The sequence below is a fragment of the Castor canadensis genome, chromosome X (genome assembly GCF_047511655.1).
Source record: "Castor canadensis chromosome X, mCasCan1.hap1v2, whole genome shotgun sequence".
Classification (NCBI taxonomy): Eukaryota; Metazoa; Chordata; class Mammalia; order Rodentia; family Castoridae; genus Castor; species Castor canadensis.
The window spans coordinates 37,122,628-37,139,383 of NC_133405.1; the positions used below are offsets into that span (position 1 = coordinate 37,122,628).

Genomic DNA, 16,756 nt, shown 5'->3' on the forward strand with positions numbered 1-16,756 from the left:
AAGTTCCCAGTTTCTTTTCTATTATGGCCATTCTGGTAGGTGTGAAGTGTTACTTGGGGGTTTTAATTTTCATTTCCCCATTTGATAATGATGTTGAGCATCTTTACATTTGTGCTTATGGTCATTTGTATGTTATCTTTTCAGAAATGTCTATTCAGAATCTTTGACCATTTTTCAGTTTTGTCATTTATACTTTTATTATACACACACACATACACACACACACACTCACACACACACACACACACATTCTAGAAACAAATCCCTTATCTGATGTATGGTTTGCAAGTATTTTCTCCAAGCACCCTTATTATGGTCCTTCATTAATCTACAATAACTGCCTTGCCAATTTCCAATTCCTTATCCATTCAACAATGTAATCTTTTCTTTGGCATTACCCTAGCAGAGTTAATAGGGTAGAAGGTCAAGGAAAATGCCTGGAAGACTTTTGATTTTTCATCAACCCCTAAACATGCGTTGTTCTTTTGCATGCTAGTAGTTTTTGCACCCATTTCTTCTCCCTGGAATGCCTTTACTTTATCTGTCTGGTAAGCCCCTAGTTATTTAAAATGACTCATCTTAAGTGTTATCTCTTTATAAAATGTTTCTTTTTTTCCTTTCCTTTTTGCTTTAGTTAGTTTTTGGATAGGGTCCTGATTTGTTTGTTTGTTTGTTTGTTCCCCCCCGCCCCAGGCCAGCCTCATACTGTGATCCCTCTACTTATACCTCCTATATAACTGTGAGTACAGGTAAGTATCTCCATGTCTGGCTTGTTTGAGGTGAAGTCTCACTAACTTTTTGCCCTGGGTGGCCTCAAACTATAGTCCTCCTGATCTCTGCTTCCTGAATAGCTGGGATTATAAACACATACCACAATGCTCCATCTTTTTTAGCATTTTTTTAAATTTATTTTTACCTGATGCATAAAAACATAAATATTACACATGTTAGTGGGGTAGCATTTGATGTTTTAATACATGCATAGATTGTGTAATGTTAGATCAGGCTAAACATATCTGTCTCCTCAAATGTTTATCATTTTTTTATGGTAAAAGTTTTCAAAATCCTTTTTTTCTGGTTTTTAAACATTTCTATTACATTATTGTTTTCTATAGTCATCCTGCTGTAGAAGAACTTATTTCTAGCTAACTGCATGCTAATAGCCACTGACCAACCTCTGCCCATGTAAAAAGTTTCTTGTGGGAAGCAGAGTTAGTAGCTTCCCCTATGCATAACCATTTATCTCCTATGAAGATCTCCTCTCACTGAGACCCTCAAGACTGGTCTGCCTATGATCTAGTTCAGAGTTTCATAGGGGTGCTTACTCAATGTCCATTTTTGGTATTATTAGTATCATCATTATCATTCACACAGATAATACATATAAAGAGCTTACACTACTACCTGAAACAGAGGGAACAATTCAATGCCTTTTACTTCTCTTGTGGATATTATTTGAGGACTAAATGAAATTGGATGGCAGCTTTACATCACTTTCATATATATTTTCTCCAGTGATACTTGAAAAAATGTTGTGAGAGACAAATGGCAAAAATTGTCATTTGTATTTTATAGATGAGGAAAGTGAATCTTACAGGAGGCTTGCCCGAGTTCACACAGTGATTAAGTGACAAATACCAAGACTTGACTCAGGTTTTCTGACTATAAGTTGGCATTTGCATTGTACTCTTTTAAAATATAATGTGTATAAATATTTAGTATTTATTTAGTAACTATAAGTGTAAAAATGTATTAATAAAGGCTAAAAGATAACTTGGCAGGAATGATGTTCTTCTGTATTTTTGGTGGCACTGGAGTTTGAACTCAGGGCTTCATGTTTGCTAGGCAGAGGTTTACCACTTGAACCACTCCACTAGCCCTTTTGCTCTAGTTACATTGGAGGAGATAGGGTCTCACTTTTTTGCCCAAGCCAGTCTGAGCTGTGATCCTCCTATTTTAAGCTACCTGCTGGAGGTAGGATGACAGGTACATGCCACCAAGCCCAGCTTTTTTCTGTTGAGATAAGGTCTCACAAACTTTTCTGCCCAGACTGGCTTGGAACAATGATCCTCCAGATCTCAGTCTCACACACAGCTTTGGATGACAGGCACCTGCTACTATGCCCAGCTGTTGGTTGACATGGGGTCATGTGAGGTTTTTGCTTGAGGTGGCCTTGAACCACCATCCTCCTGACCTCAGCCTCCCAAGTAGCTAGATTACAGGTGTGAACCATTGACAATCCTTGATATAAATAGCAGAATTATGCAGGTTATCTTCTTGCCTATCTGTACTTCTTCCTTTCTGCCAAAAAGAATAAAACAAAAGCAGAGAGTAAAAATATTAATTGTCAGTGGATACGTTCCTATTAGGAAGAGGCAGTCATAACTAGGGTACCACACATCAGCTGGTGGTAATGTACATTAATTGTAGAACACTTCCATTAATGGAAACAAATGATTTCCTGAGTATTGGCTATTCATATTCAAACCTATAAAAGCCTGAAAATGATTCCTGCTCTGGTTACCAAGGCTGCTAATTAGCATTTTGTCATCTTAAAGATTGATGCCTGTGAAACAGTTCCTCCAATGTTTTCCTCTCTTTTAGCTATTATTGTTTCTAATTTTAGTTCTAAATTCAGTGTAAGACATCATTTTATAACCCTAAGTTATTACCTAGGTAATGAAATGTTAAAGAAAAGGGTTATTCCAAAAGCCTATGCAAATTCATGTGTCTAACTTTCTATTGGGTTAACTTCATGGAATGCTTATCCTAAAGTAAATGTTTGGGTTGCTGATCATGTCATGTTGATGAAATGTACCCTGTTTCAAAACTTTATGGTCATAAGATAAACAGTTTTAAAATAGTATTGTTTAACATAAAACATTATTACTAAGAGAAGTTACATTTTTGTAGAAGAACTCAAATAATTTAGATTGTTGAAGTCCTTACAAAAATTACATTTTTTCAGTTCCTTAATGGCAGCTAGAATACAGGGCAATGGTCCCATAGTTTTTGCGGGGGGACTAGATCTTTGAGCACTCAGGGTAGATTACAATAAATTATTACTGTGCTTCCAATTGAGTGTGCATCTTCAGAATATGAGAAATGAGTGATCTTATTCTTTTTTAATCTGTTGATACAGTGAATTATATTGACTGATATTTGATTGCTACAGTACCCTGGCCTTAAGAAATTAATCCCCACTGTGGTCATGATGTAATAGCCTTTTTATATAGTCTTAAATTTGATTTGATAAAATTTTGTTGAGAATTTTTATATCTATGCTCTTTTTGATACCTTTATTTTTTATGGTTATTATTGTACTAGGGGTACATTGTGACATTTACCAAAGTTCTTACAATATATATATGCTCTTAATGGATTTTAAATCTTGGCTTTCTTTACTTGTCTCTATCTAGTTTTGTTATTAAGATAATGCTACGGGCTGGGAATGCACCTCAGTGGTAGAGTGCTTCCCTAGCATATGCGGAGAACTGGGTTCCATTCCCAGCAACATACACACGCACACATTGCCCATGTGGAATGACTTGGCATATTCTCTTCTCCTAATATTCGATATGTACTTGTGAAGTAGAATTGTTCTTCTTTTAATGTTTGGTACATTTCACCAGTGAAACTACCTCAACATAGAGTTTTCTTAAGTTTTATAGTAGACTGGCTAATCAGGTTATCTGATTGTTCTAGAATAAACTTTAGTAGGATCTGCCTTTCAATGAATTTGTACATTTCAATTGAGTTGTCAAATTTAATGACTTGCAGTTGTTCATTTTCCATATCATCCTTTTAATATTTGTAGACTCACTAGTGATACCACCCCTATTAATCCCAGCATTGGTAATTTATATTTTCTCTTTCCCCTCCTAACCAATCTGCCTCAAAGAAATGGGTTTTGGTTTCGTTGCTTTTACTCTATTTTTTCTGTTTTATTGATTTTTCATTATGATTTTTGTTATGTCTATTCTCCTTAATTTGCTATTAGGTTATTTCTCTCTTTCAAGTTTCATATGGGGGAAATTGAGATCTTTCATATGAGACTTTTCTTCTTTTATAATATGGTCATTTCTTGACATAAATTTCTTCCTAAATGCAGCTTTAGATGCATCCTATAATTTTTGGTACATAGACATACCTTCTGTATTTTCAATTTTTTAAACTTTATTCATATGTGCATACAATGTTTGGGTCATTTCTACCCGCTTCCCCCACCTCCTCTCTTACCCACCTCCTCCTCCCTTACCCCCCCTTACCCCTCATTACCAAGCAGAAACTATTTTGCCCTTATCTATAATTTCGTTGAAGAGAGAGTATGAGCAATAATAGGAAGGAACAAGGGTTTTTGCTGGTTGAGATAAGGATAGCTATACAGGGAGTTGACTCACAGTGCTTTCCTATACATGTGTGTTACCTTCTAAGTTAATTCTTCTTGAACTAACCTTTTCTCTAGTTCCTGGTTCCCTTCTCCTATTGGCCTCAGTTGCTTTAAAGTATCTGCATTAGTTTCTCTGTGTTGGGGCAACAAATGCTATCTGGTTTTTTGGGTGTCTTACCTATCCTCATACCTCCCTTGTGTGCTGTTGCTTTATCATGTGATCAAAGTTCAATCCCCTTGTTGTGTTTGCCCTTGATCTAATGTCCACATATGAGAGAGAACATATGATTTTTGGTCTTTTGGGCCAGGCTAACCTCACTCAGAATGATGTTCTCCAATTCCATCCATTTACCAGCAAATGATAACATTTCGTGCTTCTTCATGGCTGCATAAAATTCCATTGTGTATAAATACCACATTTTCTGAATCCATTCATCAGTAGTGGGGCATCTTGGCTGTTTCCATAACTTGGCTATTGTGAATAGTGCTGCAATAAACATGGGTGTGCAGGTGCCTCTGGAGTAACCTGTGTCACAGTCTTGGGTATATCCCCAAGAGTGGTATTTCTGGATGACATGGTAGATCAATCTTTAGGTTTTTAAGTAGCCTCTAAATTTTTTTCCAGAGTGGTTGTACTAGTTTACATTCCCACCAACAGTGTAAGAGGGTTCCTTTTTCCCCACATCCTTGCCAACACCTGTTGTTGGTGGTGTTGCTGATGATGACTATTCTAACAGGGGTGAGGTGGAATCTTAGTGTGGTTTTAATTTGCATTTCCTTTATTGCTAGAGATGGTGAGCATTTTTTCATGTGTTTTTTGGCCATTTGAATTTCTTCTTTTGAGAAAGTTCTGTTTAGTTCACATGCCCATTTCTTTATTGGTTCATTAGTTTTGGGAGAATTTAGTTTTTAAAGTTCCCTATATATTCTGGTTATCAGTCCTTTGTCTGATGTGTAGCTGGCAAATATTTTCTCCCACTCTGTGGGTGTTCTCTTCAGTTTAGAGACCATTTCTTTTGTTGAGCAGAAGCTTTTTAGTTCTATGAAGTCCCATTTATCTATGCTCTCTCTTAGTTGCTGAGCTGCTGGGGTTCCACTGAGAAAGTTTTTCCCTATACCTATTAATTCCAGAGTATTTCCTACTCTTTCCTGTACCAACTTTAGAGCTTGGGGTCTGATACTAAGATCCTTGATCCATTTTGAGTTAATATTGGTATAGGGTGATAAACATGGATCTAGTTTCAGTTTTTTGCAGACTGCTAACCAGTTTTCCCAGCATTTTTTGTTGAAGAGGCTGTCTTTTCTCCATCGTGTATTTTTAGTGCCTTTGTCAAAGATAAGTTGGTTATAGTTGTGTGGCTTCATATCTGGGTCCTCTATTCTGTTCCACTGGTCTTCATGTCTGTTTTTGTGCCAGTACCATGCTGTTTTTATTGTTATTGCTTTGTAATATAGTTTGAAGTCGGTATCGTGATACGTCCAGCATTGTTCTTTTGACTGAGTATTGCCTTGGCTATTCGTGGCCTCTTGTGTTACCATATAAATTTAACTGTAGATTTTTCAGTCTCTTTAAAGAATGTCATTGGAATTTTTGGGAATTGTGTTAAACATGTAGATTGCTTTTGGGAGTATAGACATTTTTACTATGTTGATTCTACCAATCCATGAGCATGGGAGATCTCTCCACTTTCTATAGTCTTCTTCAATCTCTTTCTTCAGAAGTGTATAGTTTTCCTTGGAGAGGTCCTTCACATCCTTTGTTAAGTTTACACCTAGATATTTGATTTGTTTTGAGGCTATTGTAAATGGAATTGTTTTCATATATTCTTTCTCAGTTTGTTCATTATTAGTGTATAGAAATGCTAATGATTTTCTATGTTGATTTTATATCCTGCTACCTTGCTATAGCTGTTGATGGTGTCTAGGAGCTTTTGAGTAGAGTTTTTTGGGTCTTTAAGGTATACAATCATATCATCTACAAAAAGGGATATTTTGACATATCTTTACCTATTTGTATTCCTTTTATTTCTTCTTCTTGCCTAATTGCTCTGGCTAGGAATTCCAGTACTATGTTGAATAGGAGTGGGGATAGTGGGCATCCTTGTCTAGTTCCTGATTTTACAGGGAATGGTTTTAATTTTTCTCCGTTAAGTATAATTCTGGCTGTAGGTTTGTCATATATAGCTTTTATAATGTTGAGGTACTTTCCTTCTAATCCTAGTTTTCTTAGAGCTTTTATCATGAAATGGTGTTGGATCTTATCAAAGGCTTTTTCTGCATCTATTGAGATGATCAAGTGGTTTTTATCTTTGTTTCTGTTAATGTGGTTTATTACAGTTATTGATTTTCGTATGTTGAACCACACCTGCATCCCTGGCATGAAGCCTGCTTGGTCGTGGTGAATGATCTTTTTGATGTGTTGTTGATTTCGGTTTGCCATTATTTTATTGAGGATTTTTGTATCAATGTCCATTAAGAAGATTGCCCTATAGTTCTCCTTTTTGGTGGTGTCTTTGCCTGGTTTTGGGATAAGTGTAATACTGGCTTCATAAAATGTGTTAGGCTGTTTTCCTTCCCTTTCTATTTCGTGGAACTGTTTAAGGAGGGTTGGTATCAGTTCTTCTTTAAAGGTCTGATAGAATTCAGCAGAGAATCCATCAGGTCCTGGACTTTTCTTTTTGGGGAGATTCTTCATTTCTGCTTCAATTTCATTTTGTGTTATAGATCTATTCAGGTGATTAATATCCCCTTGGGTTCAGTTTTGGATGATCATATGTATCTAGAAATCTGTCCATTTCTTTAAGATTTTTGAGTTTATTTGAATATAGTTTCTCGAAGTAGTCTCTGATGATTTCCTGGACTTCATGGTGTTTGTTGTTATCTCCTCTTTTGCATTCCTGATTATACTAATTTGGGTTTTTTCTCTCCTCATTTTAGTCAGGTTTGCCAGGGGTCTGTCGAAATTGCTTGTTTTTTCAAAGAACCAACTTTTTGTTTCATTAATTCTTTGTATGGTTTTTTTTGGTTTCTATTTCGCTGATTTCAGCTCTTATTTTTATTATTTCTCTCCTTCTATTTGTTTTGGGATTTGCTTGTTCTTGTTTTTCTAGGAGTTTGGGATGTATCATTAGGTCATTGATTTGGGATATTTCAGTCATTTTAATATATGCACTCATGGCTATAAACTTTCCTCTCAAGACTGCCTTAGCTGTGTCCCATAGGTTCCGGTATGTTGTGTTTTCATTTTCATTGACTTCCAGGAACTTTTTAATTTTCTCTTTTATTTCATCAATGACCCATTATTCATTAAGCAATGAGTTATTCAGTTTCGAGCTGTTTGCACGTTTTTTGTCTTTATTTTTGTTGTTGAGTTCTAGTTTTATTGCATTGTGATCAGATAGAATGCATGGTATAATTTATTTTTTCTTATACTTACTGAGGCTTGCTTTGTGCCCTAGGATATGATCTATTTTGGAGAAGGTTCCGTAGGCTGCTGAGAAGAATGTATATTGTGTAAAAGTTGGATGAAATGTTCTGTAGACATCAACTAGGTCCATTTCATCTATGGTATATTTTAGATCTCGGATTTCTTTATTGATTTTTTGTTTGGATGACCTATCTATTGATGATAATGGGGTGTTAAAGTCTCCCATGACCACTGTGTTGGAGTTAATATATGCTTTTAGGTCCTTCTTGGTATGTTTGATGAAATTGAGTGCTGTTGACATTGGGTGCATATAGGTTAATAATTGTTATTTCCTTTTGGTCTATTTCCCCTTGTATTAGTTTGGAATGTCCTTCTTTATCTCATTTGATCAATGTAGGTTTGAAGTCTACTTTGTCAGAGATAAGTATTGGTACTCCTGCCTGTTTTCGTGGGCCATTGACTTGGTAAATATCTTCCAGCCTTTCATACTAAGCCTATGCTTATTTCTGTTGTTGAGATGGGTCTCCTGTAAGCAACAATTTGTTGAATCTTCCTTTTTAATCCAGTTTGTCAAACAGTGCCTTTTGATGGGGGAATTAAGTCCATTAACATTAAGTGTTAGTACTGATAGGTATGTGGTGATTCCTGTCATTTAGTTGTCTTAGTTTTTTGAAGGTTTGATTGTATGTAGCTAAGTTGAGATTACTCTCTACTTTCTTGCTTTTTCTTTTCCTGTATTTGATACTGCCTGCCCTTTCAGGGTTATGTTGGGTTTCACTTTCTGTGTGCAGAATCCCTTGAAGAATCTTTTGTAGTGGTGGCTCTGAGTTCACATATTGTTTTAGTTTCTGCTTATCATGGAAGACTTTTATTGCTGTATTATTGTATTTGGAATGATAGTTTTGCTGGGTAGAGTATCCTAGGGTTGAAGTTATTTTCATTTAGTGCCCAGAAAAATCTCACCACAAGCTCTTCTTGCTTTTAGTGTTTCTGTTGAGAAGTCTGCTGTGATTTTGATGGGTTTACCTTTGTATGTTATTTGTTTTTTCTCTCTTACACCCTTCAATATTCTTTCTCAGGTCTCTGTACTTGTTGTTTTAATGGTAATATGCTGTGGGGTAGTTCTATTTTGGTCTGACCTGTTTGGTGTTCTGGAGGCCTCTTGCATCTGTATGGGAATAGATTTCTCTAGATTTGGGAAATTTTCCGTTATTATTTTGTTGAATATATTACGCAGTCCCTTTTCTTGCACCTCTTCTCCTTCTTCAATGCCCATGATTCTCAGGTTTGGTCTTTTGATGGAGTCAGTGAGTTCTTGCATTTTCTTTTCACAGGTCTTGAGTTGTTGAACTAATAGAGTCTGGAGACAGGTTTGTGAATGTCTGAGGCTGTGGCTCACCTGCCCCCTGTTGTCAGCCTGCTGTTGCTGGAGGCTTTATTTATGCAGATCTCAGGGGTGAGCTTAACACTCACCTAGTCCCCAGGCTTTATTTACTTAGAGTTCTTCTGGGCACGACTGCCACTGCTACAAGCTTTCCCCTTTCCAAGCACACTGGGGGAGGTGACACTGCACCAGCTTTCTCGGGCGGCATGATTATTTACAGTTCACGTGGGAACCTTCTCCCCTCTCCTGTGGAATTTTCCTCCCACCCCGGCTTTTACAAGCTTTCCCACTCCTGGTTGCTGGGCGTGTGCCACCTGCCTTCTCCAGCCAGCTTGTTTATTTACAGTTCCGTGGGGGTTGCCCCTCCCCAACTCTTTGGGCTCAGGGCGCCCCGCCCTCTTTGCTACGTGTCTTTTTTGTTGTTGTTTATTATTCAGTTTCTCTTTTTTCCCTGGCTGGGGGTTGGTCTGGCCCAGGGTTGTTTGTGGGAGTACCATGTGCCGCTTAGCTCACCTTGTGGTCTGTGTCTTCCCAAGCAGTCTGAGCGCTGGCATCTGGTGGCCTGGGAGCCCTCCTGGTTTCTCTGTTTAATGTGGAGTGGGGATGCTATGCGTGGGCTGGGGGGTGTGGAGGAGTCAGAGTTTTGCCTCTTCTCTGTGGTTTTTCCTGTAAAGTGTATTTCCAGCATCTCTCCAAGATTTTATTTTAGGAAGCACACGTTCTGCTTCCTCCCTCTAGTCACCATCTTGGAATCTCCTGTATTTTCAATTGTTAAAACGCTTTCTAGTTTCCACTCTGATTTCCTCATGGGGTTATTTATAGATACATCATTTAGTTTCCAAATATTTGGGAACTTTTCAGAAACCTTTCTGCTTTTTAATTCTAATTTAATTAGAACATGTACTTTGCATGACTTGAGTCTTAAATTTATCAAAAACTAATTTGATAGCTCACAATAAGATATACCTTTGTAAATGTTCCATGTGTTTCTGAAAATACTTTACAATCTATTATCATTTGGTGGAGTATTTTATGTGTTAATTAGATTAAATTGGTTGATATTGTTAAGTCTTCTGTATCTTTACTGACTTCTCTCATTTTTAAAATCAGTTATTGAAAGAACACAAATCTACAAACACAATTGTAAATTTGTTTTTGCTACATGTATTTTGAAACTCTGCTACTAGACACATAAACATTTAAGGATTTTATGATTTCTTGGTGAATTGGTGCCCATATCATGAAATGACTCATTTTATCCTTGCTAATAGTCTTTCCTTGGAAATATGTTTTGTTTGATATTATAGTCATGCCAGGTATGTTTTAGTTGGTGTGCACTATGGTATATATTTTACCATCCTTTCCATTTTATGGTTTAGAAAATATAGTAGAAGTGATTTTTTTTTTTTTGCTGAGACTTACTGGGGTTTGAAATCAGGGTCTTGTGTTTGCTAGGTAGGTACTCTACCACTTGAGTCATGCCCTCAACCCAGTAAAAATATTTTTATTAGCATATATTTATATGAATTTTAACAAATGTATAATTCATTTAATCACCACAGTTATATTACTGAACCATCATATGACCCCCAAATGATTTTTTTCTTGTTATCCCTTTACCATATTTCCAATATACTTTCTACTTTCCAGGGACTTTCTTTGGTTCTTTGACCTGAAAGCGGGGGCTTTGTTACCTGTGTTGTGCTGCATTATTACAACTGTACCTATTCCCTGATCTAAGAACACAAAGAAGGAAAAAAAATTGGGTATTTAGCACAGAGGGGTTATCACAGTTGCTGTGATCAAAGAGAACTTTTTGCTTACTCAGTTTTAGGCATCTGCCACCCCCTACCCCCACTGCCTTGGAACTGCCTGAGGATTGGGATTGTCTTTCGCCAGCTGACTACTTCCAGGTTACAGGATGTCCTAAGACCAGGGCAGGGTGTACTGGGGAAAAAAGTATGAGGTGGGGGGGGGAGTTGGCTCACCATTTGGTGGAACATTGCATTCTGATTTTCTTAATTCATCTGCTGTCATTAACATATTTTCTTTCATTTACTTTTAAGTCTTGAGAGGTTACATCAGAGCAGCATTTATTCTAGAGCAAGCTCTTTCATAATACTAAGGCAAAATCTTTTTGTATACGCTAAGCCAATGTTTAAAGAGGAACTCTTCCTAGTCCTTTGTGAACCTTATAGAGTCTTTCTTGTGTAAATGATGGTTCTTTCCTCTGACAAATTTGTGTATCATTAGTCAGTTGAATACTTGGTATAGGGGGTGGGAGGACTGTTCTTAGCTCTCTGGAGTCCTCTTTCTGTCAACTATCTCTTATATTTTGCCTTGTAAACTTAGTTACCTTAATTTCCTCAGACTCTCAGCTTTGAGAGAATGCTGGTTTTTTTCAGAATTTCTATTCCCTATGCCCCTGTTTGGAAGCTCTAGGCAGTATGTTGTGACAATTACAGGGCTCACCTAATTTGTTTCTCATCTTTCACAGATGCTTCTCATTTGATCTTTTAAAACTATATCTTTTATATATTTTGTCTAGTTTTAAGGTGTTTAAGGAGGTAACATAAATCCAGTCTATGCTACTTCATCTTTCCTGGAAACAGAAATTTTATAGGGTATAATTAAGTGCTGAATTGTGAAACCTAGACTGAAAGTGCCTAATTGTTTTAAAGGAGATTTTGTTGGCCTCCTTTACAAAAGGAGGTCAAATTTGAACTAGCTTTTGAAGGAGGGAGGACATCCATATGAAAAATAATGTCATAAATAAAAACACTGGAGATGGAGTAAGCCTGAGTTTTTACCAGTGAGACAATTTTGGGAATAATCTGATAAAGTGGGTTAGAATGCACAGGGAAATAATTAAAACAAGCTTGAATGCTTGGGTTAGGGCTACATTCAAGAAGTCTTTGAAAACCAGAAGTTGTGATATAACACAGAAATAAGGAATCATTAGAAGTTATTATATTCTAAGCAATGTTGTATAATAAGTTTAATATTAGTATAAGCTTTTAATGTCCAGCCTATATATTTCTTTTAACTATGTTACTTTTCTCTCTTTTCAATAAAATGAAGAGCAACCTTATAAAATCATAGCTGTTACTGCTTTGATCGAATAGATTACATGCACTCAAAGATTAAAGTAAACCCATTATTTAACCTTCTCTTCTTTAGTGCTATATCAACAAAGGTTTATAAAGCATATTTTCCATCAATAATTTTTGTTGCTCTTTTCGGGATTCATTTACTGTTTTCTCTACTTCCTTTTCAAAATTATAGTCATTAAACTAAGCATAGCATGCTAGTAAGTTATTTGTAAAAGAACATTATAGAGAACAGAAATTAGTGGAAATATTTGCTCCTCAGTATTTTTTAATAGCTGACAGTATCAATGATAGCTTTTTACACAATGGTATTATATTTTATTGGAAAGCTATTTGACATCCAATGAACTTTTTAAACAAATTATTTTCAGCTTGTCTTATTTCTATATTATAGTTCTGAATGTCAACTCATTCTTTTGTTCTGATATGATTGCTAAAAAATTTATCAAACTTGTTTAATGTGTTTTAGTCTTTCAGGGTACTATATAAGTACCTAATTCTATTTAATAACACTGTAGTTTTGATATACTGGGTAAATTTAATTCAGAGAAGAGAAAAACATTTTTAATGTTCTTTTTTCTCTGAAAAGGATATGGAGAAGAAGAAAAAGAAGATACAGAGATTTGTAGAAGAAGAAGGAAAGGGAAATAGTAAAGAAATTGAAGAAAACCAAGTTCCTCTTAAATCAAAACCAAGGCCCAGAAGAAGTAGAAAAATAGAGAACTGAGATAAGTGTTGAGACAGAAAAATAAATTTAAGTTAATAGAACCAGTTTTAAGTACACTGTGGAAAACTAACTGGAAGCTGAACAGTATGCATAAAGGAGAGATATTTAGGTGCATAATACACTCTCAGATGAAGATAGAAATGTTTATAGAAATCTTAGAGAAATGAGTACAAGTTTGATGAAAGAAAATTATTTTACAATCAAAGGACATTTTGAGTGTACAAGGTATATTTGAGACTTTGAGACTAGCGTTAAATGGGGGAACAGATTATAAGAGTGAGAGCACAAAGTAGGTATATTGAAGGCAATAAAAAGTGTAGAGAAGAATGACCTCTCCTTTTAATGTGTATGCACTCCACTAGAAGGTTAGAACCTACAAGTCGTTTTGGAGAAATGACTGCTGCCTTCCAGTCAACAATGTATGCTGTAGAAGGAACTTTTCTTTAGGTAGAGCTGGCATATCCAGAAAAGAGCATGCAAACAAAATATTTAAAATCTATTTAGAGGACTGGGGAAATGACTCAAGTGCTATAAGCATCTGCCTAGCAAGTTCGAGGCCCTGAGTTCAAACCCTAGTGCCAAAAAAAAGTGCATTGAAGTCTGTTTGGAAAATTATTTGTATTGACAGATCTTATTTGGATAAAGATGACAATACTCTGGAATAAAATTGGTAAACATGAAATTGGCTAGTGAGATTATAATATATTATGTATATAAAAATAAAGGTTGTGAAATGGATGGAAAGTAAAACAACTTTGTATACTGTGAAAATACACGTAAAACCTCACAAAAGCAGACAATTTCCAAGGGGTAGATTAATTAACTTTAGAGCAGGAGATGCTCAGAATGTGATAAAAGTAGTTTAGACATTCCAGTTTCTTTTCTTTTGGGACACCAGATTGTACTGAGCAAGTGTAAAATGTTACTATGATAGTGTAAAGGGATGCCAAATGATCAAATTTGTGAAGCCAGTAAAGACTCCTGATGTCTCAGCTGAAAAGAGCTGTCCCGAATTAGAGGACTGAATATAGACCACCACAAGCCATTTTAATAGAATGTGGATAAAATGAGAAATGAAACAGTTAGTGATACAAGAAGCATTGGCTATCTCTTTTTTTTTTTTGAAAGGGAAAATTAATAGGAGAAATGGAGCCTATTGCATTACTCCATTCCAAATGTGAACTATTCGTAGGAATATTTTAAAGTCAGGAGGGCTAGCAAATGAGCCACGAAGGTTTTTTGGTTTTGTTTTTAGTGGAAGGAAATAATTGCTTGGATAGTCATTGCTTCTGACTGAATAAGCCACAATTGTCTTTACAAGATATTATTTTTAGAAATTAAAGAATATTTGATGAATAAAAATAAAGAAGACATACAGTACTTAGTCTTATCTTACTTGTATCTTGACATATCTGTTTTATTTGCCACTACCCAAGGCATGATGGTTCTCCTGAGAAAAATTAAATCCTTTCACTTGCCAGTAGCCATCCAAACATTACAATACATATTTTTCTAAAAATAACTCCACTTCTGAGAGTACTTCCTACACATATACTTACACAACCAAGTATATGTACAAGGAGGTTCATTGGAGCATTGCTTATCATTTCAAAAGTTGAGTGACAACCTAAGTATTATGGTATGTTTCCACTGTGAAATACTAGGCAAAAAGGAATGAATTAAATCTTTGTCCACTGAGATAGAAGGCTGTCCATGTTATCTCATCAAGTGCAGTTTAAGCTATACAAGCATATATATATATATATATATATATATATATATATATATATATATGGCATGGAACACCATGCCAGGCTTTATCATTCTTTGTTTTGGCTTTAAAAAGCATATATTTAAAGCTGGGGGTGTGGCTCAAGTGGTAAAGCACCTTCCTAGCAAGTGCAAGGCCTTGAGTTCAAATTCAAGTACCTCAAAAAAATATACATTTAAATTTTTAACTTTAAATTTATTTGAGGGAGAAAAAAAGCCATGCTCTGGAAGCCAATCTTTTCTCCTTAAACTCTAGTTCAGTTCCTTTTCTCTGATCGTACTCTTTATAGTCTATCACAAGTAAGCACTTTAGGCACAGTTCATCGTATTGCTGGGAGCAGTTTCACAAATCAGTTTCTGCTTCCTAGTTATGTTGATTGCATGGCTTTAAACGACCAATTGATAGCTTCTGGGTTTGCTTATTCTTGTCTTAACAGAATATTTAAATACCAAAAGTATGCCAAAGCAAAGATGCTAGCTCCTAAATTGGTTCAGCTAAGGGTTTCCTCCTTCTGGAAGTTGCTTGACTGTGTTAACCCTGACCCCAGAGTACTCATTCATTGCTTCCTAATAAAGGTGGATAAAGGAAGGAATCACCTTCCCATAAAGGTGATTGCTTAAACTTATTGCACAGTAGACCCCATATATGAATCTTAAAAAAGTCACTTCTTGTCTTAACTGTGAGAACATTTCTCCCCAAAATGACATTTATTTTACATGATAAGCTATAATTCTTTTACATCTACTTTTGTGAATAACAAGGACAGCAGATGAATTAGTTGGATGGGGTATAGAATGCTTGTGTTTACAAAGGAAAAGGGACATTTGTGAAACATTTTATATTCATGAACAAAAACATATGTGATTTGTTGTTAGAGGAAGACAAATATGATACATAATCCTGTTCTAAAGTTTATGTATCGTGTATGAATATTTTTCTCTCTCTAGGGGGAAAGTGGTTCAATCAGATAATCTCTTTGAAATTCTAATTTTGTAGATGTAAGTATTTACTTTAAAAAAGCAATTTTAAAGTTATAATGAGAAGTTTAGCCTGAAGTTTATATTATACATGTGAAGAATCAGTATTTTAAAAATTGCATTCTTAGTGTATTATGGATTTTGCTTATTGAGTCTATGAAACATAACTTTAAAGTTTTATTTGAGGTCATTAAAATATGAAGGGGATAAAGTATTCCTTTATATTGGGTCTCATTGTATTTGGTTATTATAGTCTTAGAAAGCAATTTGTATTAGTATCTATTTCTCTGATTTTTAATAATGAAACCTTTCTGTCTTTGAAACTATAGACTCCATCTGACCATATTCTTTCTTTTTACCTCATTATTGAATTGCATATTGTCCCCTTGTGGTGTATTTTATCAGCCTTTTATAATCTTTTATTATTATTTTTAATTGAAAAATAAAATTGTATCTGTCCTGTAAAGCATTGTGTTTGTATACATGTGGAATTAGCCTGTTATAATCTTAGTGTTTCATTCTCCCAAGAGTAGATAAAAGGAATGACTGCTTGTTTATCATTGTTTGGGTGTAGGTGGAATTGCTGATCAACAGGCATTCTTCTCATTAGAACCCTGTCTCTCCTCTGAACTGTGGGGGCTGTTCTGAAAATCTCTGCTAAACCTTTAAGCATTTGGGGACAATTTAAGTCTCCTGTAGGGGTTCCCTGGCCTCCTTTTACCAAAGATCATCAAATTTCAAACTTGAAACTTTAAAGGCATTGGAATAGTTAAAACATAATCCTTAACTCTCAAAGAGATGGAACAACCCAATTGGTACAATGAAGTCCTCTCTTGCACTTAATATAGATATTCTTTCCTTTTCTTTCTCAAAAACAACCACAGACCGAAGATATTTTAATAAAGCCCTATAATGGGACTATTAAAATATCATTAATGGAAAAGAACATTGGGTGGTCTAATACTTTCAT

The 16,756-nt window shown here is 35.5% G+C and overlaps 1 protein-coding gene across 9 annotated transcripts in view; it reads left to right on the forward strand.

The window, feature by feature from the left end:
* The window catches only part of Klhl13 (kelch like family member 13), a 185,376-nt gene that overhangs the window by 147,407 nt on the left and 21,213 nt on the right, over positions 1–16,756 (forward strand). The window contains exon 1 of one of the 9 annotated variants that reach the window (XM_074063875.1): positions 14,871–15,807. The exons of the other annotated variants lie outside the window; for them this stretch is intronic. The gene's annotated coding sequence lies outside the window, so the exon portion shown is untranslated. Of the gene's footprint in view, positions 1–14,870; positions 15,808–16,756 lie in introns of those variants that run through there. 9 annotated transcript variants of the gene reach the window in all.